General features: G+C 44.1%; 1 pseudogene; it reads left to right on the top strand.

Annotated features, from left to right (window-relative positions):
* Positions 1–6,662: 6,662 nt before the first annotated feature.
* On the top strand, positions 6,663–7,658 carry LOC146862074 (28S ribosomal RNA; annotated as a pseudogene; the record flags this gene model as incomplete).
* Between the last annotated feature and the right edge of the window lie 2,807 nt (positions 7,659–10,465).

Here is a 10,465-nt window from a genome sequence, read left to right on the forward strand (position 1 = left end):
ACACGTTCTTTGCAGTAGGCATATTAACTCTGTGTCACATTAGATAAGTCAAAGCTGCCACTGGACAAAACACTTATCTCTCTCCAGCAGGTACATTAATCACTGGCATTTTTTTGACACTTTTATAGTTGCTCGAAAACTGCTAATTTCACAAAGAACTTTGCAGTGCTTTTAAAATTGCTGGCTGAGGACCCCCTGGGAATGTGCCACGGACCCCTGGGGGTCCTCGGACCCCAGTTTGGGAAACACTGCCCTAGGAGATGTATCCTCATAGAATTGTAAACTACTGAAGGAACTGGCTACTATTCAACCTCATATTACTTGTGGCCAGAAACCCTCTAATTCTACCATTACCGGGGATATCTTACCGCCAATTACAGATAACATATTGCTTCCGGTTAACACCGTAAGCGCGCCTGCCCCAACAGGCGCGGTGAGACCACCAGCACATTCAAACACACTAGGAAGTAAAAGTACAACTATCACCAGGGCACCTCCTGCGGACAGGTCTACGAAAGGAACGGGTCAGCATATCGACTTGCCACCCGAGGCGGCCCCATACGTTATAGTACTTACAGGAGTCCCAGAGCTGACACCTGGGAAGACGGAGGGGTTCATAGAACTCAAAAACAAAGCAATCTATTGGTTAAGGAAGAATAGACCTTTGCCCCCTAATATAAATGGCGAAATTCTATTTGTGAGAAGACTGGCCTGGGTAGGGCACAGACCCAAAGACATAGAGGGGGATATTTTAATCATTAACTTCAAGGACCGAAGGGTAGTCACCCATATAGTAGACTGGTACCTTGAGAGAGGAGGGGTAGGAATATCAACCCGTGATCTGAGCTATTTTTACCCTCAATCTCTCCTTATGCCCTGTAATAACAGATCCACCCGTGAGACATCTAAGAACTTTAGACATGTCCCCCCAACCCAACACCCTAGGACATCTAGTCGCCGGGTAGATCCCTACCCTTTTCCACCACATGTAGATAGGCCTTCCCCCTACCAACATCATAGTACACATAATGTATTTCAGTATCCACTATGGTCCATTCCTCTAACCAATCATTTTGAGGTATTAACAGATCTAGACGATCTGGATTGACAGACGAAAAATAATTTGGAGGCCCACTCTCACGCAACTACCACTGTGGTACCCAACGTCCTTTCTAGAACTGTATGTTTAGGCAGAGACGCCTATAAACATTGGGATGAGGGAATCAAAATTCAAGAGGCAGCTAACGACCAAGGCCAGACCGATCCTGACATAATATACACGGACTCTATCTCCCAATCTGATCGTCAAATAAACTTAACTTCTTCTCCCCCCACAGCTGTCATACTTAGAGACACTATTGTTGACAACTCCTCTCCTAGGAGGGTAAAGGCTACGCAAAGTATCATATCATGGAATGTTGCAGGTCTTTTAAATAAAGTGTCCCATCAACCGTGGCTAGATATAGTCACCAATTATAGTATTATCTGTCTCCAGGAAACGTGGGATGTAGACGAATTGCATATACCTGGATACCAGACCTTTCACACACCCGCACTAATAAGCCCACAGGGGAGAAATAAAGGAGGCCTGTGTATATATGTTTCTGTTACAGAGGGTATAAAAATAATCAGACATTCGACTACTGAGTATTATCAGATTCTATCAATTAGTTGGGGTAATATAAAGTTTCTGACCCTAATAAATTTTTACAACAATTTCCCAACAAACAGTTTAGAAAGCGTGATCGATAAACTCATGTACAGTGTTAATACTATTAAGGCCCAGAAAGAAGATGAGATGGCTCTGATCTGGTTGGGTGATTTTAATTGCATTGTTTGTCCACATGGTTCCAAGGGCATTTGCGGCCTCGGTGAACACAAGGACGAAAATCCAACCCACTTCATCCACTCGAACCTGGGAAATATCCTTAACAACATGATTTTCCATTTTTAATTTGTCTTATATTAATGAGTTATGCATTCCAAATATTCCTTTTCAGCCAACTTTTCACGGGCGGGGTTGCAACTCAACAATTGATTTTACCTTTATATCCACAACTCACGCAGGGTTAGTATCAACATGGGAAACACATGATGTTATTTTTAGTGACCATTACCCAATTTCTTTTAACTTAAAAATCAAAGGGTGCCAACAGACCTCAGTGGATAAGTTTACATACCAATCCACTATTAACCTAGCTACTAAAAATGGTTATTCTATAAAATGGGATAGGGTAGACCCTGTAGGTTTCCTACACAATTTAACTGTAATTACTCAAGAAGATATGCTTGTCTGTCTGTCAGAAATTGAGGAGTCATCACAAATTATGAGCTCGTTCCTAAAAATACAGTTGGAACTCAAAAAGCTGCTAACAAGGGAGTACCGACCTAATCCCAATAACAGTAATGGTTGGTTTGATAAAAGCTGCACAAAAGCACTCAAAGCTCTAAAAATGGCATTGCATGCAACAACAAAATGCCCTGCGGAGATTCGCCAAGCTAGAAAGCTGTATCAGCTGGCTGTAAAATCAAGGAAACTAGCCCTGAGGAAAGAGGCTTGGTCGGCTCTTCATGAAGCCTCTAAATCTAAGGATAATACAGCTTTTTGGAAAGCGGTAAATGCTCCTTATCTACAGAACAAACAGACAGACATTATAGATACAGCCATCAATGGGGAAATCTGGGTTAACCATTTTAAACACCTGTATGACGAAGTTAATAACTTTGACCATGTTAATCCCACGATTGATGGGACATCTATAAACTCATTGAACATATTCCCGCTAGGTATAATTTTTACCTGTCAGGAGGTCACTAACGCAATTAAAGAAAGCCCTTCAGGTAAAGCACCGGGCCCGGACGGAGTCCCGATAGACGTCTACAAAGCTGAGATTGATCTTTGGGCTCCCTTGCTAACAAATGTTTTAAACCACTCCAACCGACATGTGTTTTTATCGTCCTGGTCCGAAGCTATAGTTGTTCCAATTTTTAAAAAAGGAGACAGAAATGACCCCACCTGCTACCGGCCAATATCACTACTAGATGCATTAATGAAGGTAGCCGGCCGGGTAATTTTAAACAGGATACAACTTTGGGCAGAAGAGAATAACATAGTATCAAACTTACAGTACGGATTCAGATCGGGTAAAGGCACCATAGAGCAGGGTTTAAATTTGGCCTTAGTTTTATCTAAGTACACTCAGGCTAAAAAGGGTAACCTTTTTGTTACTTTTGTGGACCTGAGTTCCGCTTTCGATTGTGTGGACCACGAGAAATTATGGTCCACATTATCTGAAATGGGCATAGAGTTTAACATTCTCCAGTTCACAAAAGCACTGTATAGGGACGCAGGTGCCAGGGTACGTTATGGCAACAAGGGTGAGTGCTCTGACAAGTTCCCTATTAAGAGAGGGGTGCGACAGGGGTGCATCTTAGCACCCCTTCTCTTCACCCTATATATAAATTCCATCGGTCAATACTTAAAGGAGTCACAGTACGATTACCCAACTATCCAGGGAACATCGGCACCATTATCCCTTTATGCTGATGATGCCGCCATTATGTCCCGAACCAGGATTGGCCTACAGCGGGCCGTCCTGAAATTTGCTAACTACATGAGAGACAGAGGGCTAAAAATTAATACTACAAAAACATACACCATGGCTTGTGGTCCCGGGACAAAGAAAGCACCCTGTCCAATTTTCCTGGATGGCAAGAGGATCGAGACCACGGATCGATTTTCTTACCTCGGAATAAACTTTGACAGTAAGGGTAACTGGCACGCAGCAATAAATGCCAGACATCTAGCTTTCACCCGAGCAATAGGAGCCCTGAAAAACTTTGTGGCCAAACTAGGTGGAAGACCCGTGAAAGAATTGATTTCAATCTATAAAGCAAAATGTATCTCTACTGCTATTTATGGGTCTGGCCTTTGGGGAATTGAAAACCCACAACTGATACAAAAAACTGAAAATCAGTTCCTGCGCTATTTATTAGGGGTCCCCAAATCATCAGCAACCTACATTGTACACATTGAGCTGGGTTTATTGTACATTTCTGATGTTATTAAAATCGCGCCTATAATATTGTGGCATAAAATTTGGGTTACCCCTGAGACTTCATTAAACAGAGATTTAATATATGACTGCCTCAAACTTGATGGAATAAGTAATATCAAATGGCTCACCTATGTAAAGAATATGCTAACGGACCTCGGACATCCAGAGTTTTTTGTGAGGCCATCAAGTATGGAAATGGTGTCCAGAAAGTCGCTAAGAGAGCTGGCTCTCAACCATCTAACAAATAAAAGGTGGAATCTGGAAAAAACTAAAAATACAGTCATTGAATACCAGCAAATAACTGTTCATGAAGGGCTCCAAGGGTACCTGTCGATCCAGTCAAGTTGCTATGCCCGAATGCTATTGACCCGTCTTAGACTTGGCACTTTTTTTCGTATGATCACCTTTCCTGTTTGTAATAATTGGTCAAATTAAATTTTACTATGCCCTTGTGATGATATCTCTGTTCAATCAAATATCCACTGTGTTTTATTTTGTAAATTTTATCAGATGCCAAGGGGGGCTTTTCTGAAACCAATTTTAAAGGCTTGGGGTATCCGTACGTGTAGACCAGCTATGATCAGGCTACTACAGCTAGAAAACGGATTTGTCATCTCTGCCGTAACTAGCTTCTTAAAACTGGTCATCAGGTTTCGGAACTCAATGCAATCATTTTGAGTACTAACCCTACATTTTAGACCTTGTTGTTCCTCGAGGAATACTAGCTTCTTCTTAAATTAATTTTTATGACTTACATATGACAGTTATATCAATAATATTTCCAATTCAGGTCACTGTCTTTAATTGTATTTAACGTTTATTGTACTTTTTAATGTATGCTTTTATGATTTTGATCCGAAAATCGAATAAAGCTTTCTTTGAATTGAATTGAGCTCATAAACTTGACAATTTACCACTTAAGCCCACTCAAAAAATAGAAATCTTGTGTCAATATTTGACCCCTAAATTGTCATTTAAATTGGAAATGACAGGAACAGAAGCAAAAACTTTAAACACGCTGCCTCAGATAATGAAGAAATATGTCAAACACTGCCCACACCTACCTGCATACAAATGCAATGGTCTCCTCTACTCCAAAAGATCATGTGGGGGCCTCAGTGTACCAAAGCTATGTACAACAATTGGACTAAACAATTTACTATACCTCACTAAAGCTTCAGATCTGTACGAAGCTCATTCATACATGTCTGCAGGGGAAGTAATAAATAAAAAAACTTGATAATATCATAAAAACAAACAAACAACATTTTAGACAGTAGATTCCTGAGTTATGATTTGCAATTGTTAGCAGCCTATGATTGGAGGAAAGAGGAATTTGAGAAATGGACTAATCTCCCTGTCCAAGGTGATCATATTAACTATTTAGCAAAAATTCCAACCTCAAATTTCTGGATCAGCAAGCATAACTAAATGAATGAGAATCAACACATAGCTGCGCTGATGTTAAGAGCAAATGTTTTGTATATCATAGAAACCATCACTATGGGAAGAAATCAAACATTTGCTACATGCTACTGTAAAGATGTTTGCAAAACAATTGCTCACATTTCAGGTGCATGTCCTAAAACCAAGGACATAAGGATCAAAAGGCCTAACAAAATTTTGGAATTGCTCATCAATAGAGCAAAAATGTGTGATTGGATGACATATAGAGAACCTCATGTCAAAAATAGTCAAGGTGAACTATGTAAACCAGATGTAGTATTTACCAAAGATGGTAGTGCTGTAGTGATTAATGTCTCGATTCGATATGAAAACTCACAGAATTCCCTTAATGATGTTGCTCTGGCTGATTTAGGTTTACAAATGTCTTTCCCATTCAAGAAGAAGAATATATGCCCAACAACTTTAATGGACACTCTTAAAATGTGTCAAGTATTCATGGACAATTAAATGTCAAGCTAAATGCTAAGATGTACACTGTTTTGCAGCACACATATTTCATTTTTGTAAAACATATTGTTTTAAGAATATGTTCATTAATATTTAAATTTGGTTGAAACAATTTGAATTTATACACAGCAGATTATAGTTGACATGTTGAATTTAAATATATAGTTAGAAATATGAATGTTTATTCAATAGCTTTAGAATTACTATAGTTGTGTATTATTATAGATGTGCGCGTGTGACAATTTAGATATAGAAGTGTACATCAGGACTATTGAAATGTCTTGAATAAGAATAGGTCTCAAATGATTGCATTCACATAATCATTACATATCACATATTGATTATTGATGTCCCGCTAATCATACTTTAAATTTCTCAGGACTGTTCATAGACAATTTATATTGTTAGAACAGTACTGGAGGGTGTACTATCTCTAGCCTATATGTGAACCCAGTTCTTGTGAGGACAGCTTTAAGTGTGGCTGTACTTTGGAACGAATGATTGTTGTATTGTTGAAAACAAGAATGATTTGATGCTGATTGGAAGCAATAATAACCCAGGATGAGCCACCGTGTGGTGGTACAGAAATAGCCAAAGGCCTCTTCATCCAATTAGTGATGCACATGAATGGATGAACAAGATTCCCACTGTCCCTAACTACTATCTACTAGCCAAGGGATCAGGCTGGGTAGAATCAGAATGGAAAGAGGGCCCTCTTGAGATTGACTCTAGTCTGGCACTTTGAATAGACATGAGAGGTGTAGGATAAGTGGGAGGCCCTGGGGCTGCAGGTGAAATACCTCTACACATAGTTTTTTTTACTTACCCCGTGAGGCCGGGGGCGGACCCCGTGGGGCTCTCGCTTCCTGGCTCCAAGTGTCGGCACGAGCCAGGCGTGACGTGCTCCAGATACAGTGGCAGGTATGGAGTTTGACTGGGGAAGTACATCTGTCAAACGATAATGCAGGTGTCCTAAAGTGAGTTCTGGGAGGACAGAAACCTCTTGCAGTACAGAAGGGCAAAAGCTTGCTTGATTTCGAGTTTCAGTATGAATACAGACCAGTAAAAGCGGGGCCTCACCTCACGATCCTACTGACTTTTTGGGTTTCCACCAGGAGGTGTCAGAAAAGTTACCACAGAGATAATTGGTTTGCGGCGGGCAAGCTTTCATAGTGATGTCGCTTTTTGATCCTTCGATGTCAGCGCTTCCTAACATTGTGATGCAGAATTCACTAATCGTTGGATTGTTCACCCACTAATAGGGAAAGGGAGCTGGGTTTAGACTGTTGTGAGACAGGTTAGTTTTACCCTACTGATGAAGTGTTGTTGCAATAGTAATCCTGCGCAGTACGAGAGGGACCACAGGTTCAGACATTTGGTGTATGCGCTTGGCTGAGAAGCCAATGGGGCGAAGGTACCGTCTGTGGGATTATGACTGAACACCTCTAAGTCAAAATCCACCTAAACTGTAACAATGTTGCAGTGCAGTGAAGCCACAGTTGGCCCGGGATGGCCAGTCTCTTGGGCCGGTGTATAGAGCCTCTCGCTTAGGGACAAGAGTGCACTGCATGTTCATGGGCAACCCGGTGCTAAATCATTCATAGATGACCTGATTATGGGTTTCATAAGTAGCAGAGCAGCTACCTCTCTATGATCTATTGAAAGTCATCCTCTGAGTCAAGCTTTTGTCTTCGTCCATGTGCGCCTGCGGCACCCCACTACTCCCACACCGGGGGTCCCACTGCCGCCATGTTGGTGGGAGGAATGTAGAGGTCACAAGAGCCTCTCCCTCCTGCCCTGCGCTGCCAGGTGCAAGAACAGGGGCACTATCCTTTGCAAGTCAGCAGGGCAACCAGATGACCATAGTGGGGTCCTTACTCCGCACGAGTCGCCGGGAGGCAAGTAGCCCCAGGAAGGGTCCTTCCAAGCACCGGCCTCAGAGTGCACGGCCACTCTTCCCATTGTTGGACTGCCGTGTGCTGTGGCCTGGGTCCTGGGCCATGGGGCTTCGACCCAGGGCCATTTGGTTATTGGGTCGTCCCAGGGTATCTAGTCGCTTTGTCATCATGGGCCATCTGATCACCAGGCAAGTCAACTAGGTAAGCAAAAACCAAAGGAAATGATGGACGGAGTGTTGAACATTGCAAGCACTCACCCCCAGTCAACTGATCTGGGTTTAATCCATCACCGTTCTTTAGCCCACTCTGCCACCCCAGTTCAGACATGGCCATATGCAAATCAGTCTGACCCTGTGCCAACTTGGGAACAGTCCAGCCCGAACTGCCAAGCCATGTCTTCCCTGGACCAGAAACAAGCTTCCTAGGACCGGTTTCTGGCATTTCAGCCGTCTTCAGCCAGGCTTGCTTGAATCCAGTGGCAAAGTGAGCAAGGGACTCACGTCTGAGCATACCCTGCCAACTTATGGCGAACAAAGCAAAAACCAAAGGAAATGATGGACGGAGTGTTGAACATTGCAAGCACTCACCCCCAGTCAACTGATCTGGGTTTAATCCATCACCGTTCTTTAGCCCACTCTGCCACCCCAGTTCAGACATGGCCATATGCAAATCAGTCTGACCCTGTGCCAACTTGGGAACAGTCCAGCCCGAACTGCCAAGCCATGTCTTCCCTGGACCAGAAACAAGCTTCCTAGGACCGGTTTCTGGCATTTCAGCCGTCTTCAGCCAGGCTTGCTTGAATCCAGTGGCAAAGTGAGCAAGGGACTCACGTCTGAGCATACCCTGCCAACTTATGGCGAACAAAGCAAAAACCAAAGGAAATGATGGACGGAGTGTTGAACATTGCAAGCACTCACCCCCAGTCAACTGATCTGGGTTTAATCCATCACCATTCTTTAGCCCACTCTGCCACCCCAGTTCAGACATGGCCATATGCAAATCAGTCTGACCCTGTGCCAACTTGGGAACAGTCCAGCCCGAACTGCCAAGCCATGTCTTCCCTGGACCAGAAACAAGCTTCCTAGGACCGGTTTCTGGCATTTCAGCCGTCTTCAGCCAGGCTTGCTTGAATCCAGTGGCAAAGTGAGCAAGGGACTCACGTCTGAGCATACCCTGCCAACTTATGGCGAACAAAGCAAAACCCAAAGGAAATGATGGACGGAGTGTTGAACATTGCAAGCACTCACCCCCAGTCAACTGATCTGGGTTTAATCCATCACCGTTCTTTAGCCCACTCTGCCACCCCAGTTCAGACATGGCCATATGCAAATCAGTCTGACCCTGTGCCAACTTGGGAACAGTCCAGCCCGAACTGCCAAGCCATGTCTTCCCTGGACCAGAAACAAGCTTCCTAGGACCGGTTTCTGGCATTTCAGCCGTCTTCAGCCAGGCTTGCTTGAATCCAGTGGCAAAGTGAGCAAGGGACTCACGTCTGAGCATACCCTGCCAACTTATGGCGAACAAAGCAAAAACCAAAGGAAATGATGGATGGAGTGTTGAACATTGCAAGCACTCACCCCCAGTCAACTGATCTGGGTTTAATCCATCACCGTTCTTTAGCCCACTCTGCCACCCCAGTTCAGACATGGCCATATGCAAATCAGTCTGACCCTGTGCCAACTTGGGAACAGTCCAGCCCGAACTGCCAAGCCATGTCTTCCCTGGACCAGAAACAAGCTTCCTAGGACCGGTTTCTCTCATTTCAGCCGTCTTCCGCCAGGCTTGCTTGAATCCAGTGGCAAAGTGAGCAAGGGACTCACGTCTGAGCATACCCTGCCAACTTATGGCGAACAAAGCAAAAACCAAAGGAAATGATGGACGGAGTGTTGAACATTGCAAGCACTCACCCCCCAGTCAACTGATCTGGGTTTAATCCATCACCGTTCTTTAGCCCACTCTGCCACCCCAGTTCAGACATGGCCATATGCAAATCAGTCTGACCCTGTGCCAACTTGGGAACAGTCCAGCCCGAACTGCCAAGCCATGTCTTCCCTGGACCAGAAACAAGCTTCCTAGGACCGGTTTCTGGCATTTCAGCCGTCTTCAGCCAGGCTTGCTTGAATCCAGTGGCAAAGTGAGCAAGGGACTCACGTCTGAGCATACCCTGCCAAATTATGGCGATCAAAGCAAAAACCAAAGGAAATGATGGACGGAGTGTTGAACATTGCAAGCACTCACCCCCAGTCAACTGATCTGGGTTTAATCCATCACCGTTCTTTAGCCCACTCTGCCACCCCAGTTCAGACATGGCCATATGCAAATCAGTCTGACCCTGTGCCAACTTGGGAACAGTCCAGCCCGAACTGCCAAGCCATGTCTTCCCTGGACCAGAAACAAGCTTCCTAGGACCGGTTTCTGGCATTTCAGCCGTCTTCAGCCAGGCTTGCTTGAATCCAGTGGCAAAGTGAGCAAGGGACTCACGTCTGAGCATACCCTGCCAACTTATGGCGAACAAAGCAAAAACTAGTCAACTAGGTAGCCAGCTAACGGGGCTAACTGTAACTTTTGTCCCCCAGCCGGGCTTCTGTATGCCCC

The sequence above is a fragment of the Triturus cristatus genome, chromosome 2_2, assembly GCF_964204655.1.
Source record: "Triturus cristatus chromosome 2_2, aTriCri1.1, whole genome shotgun sequence".
NCBI classification, from domain to species: domain Eukaryota; kingdom Metazoa; phylum Chordata; class Amphibia; order Caudata; family Salamandridae; genus Triturus; species Triturus cristatus.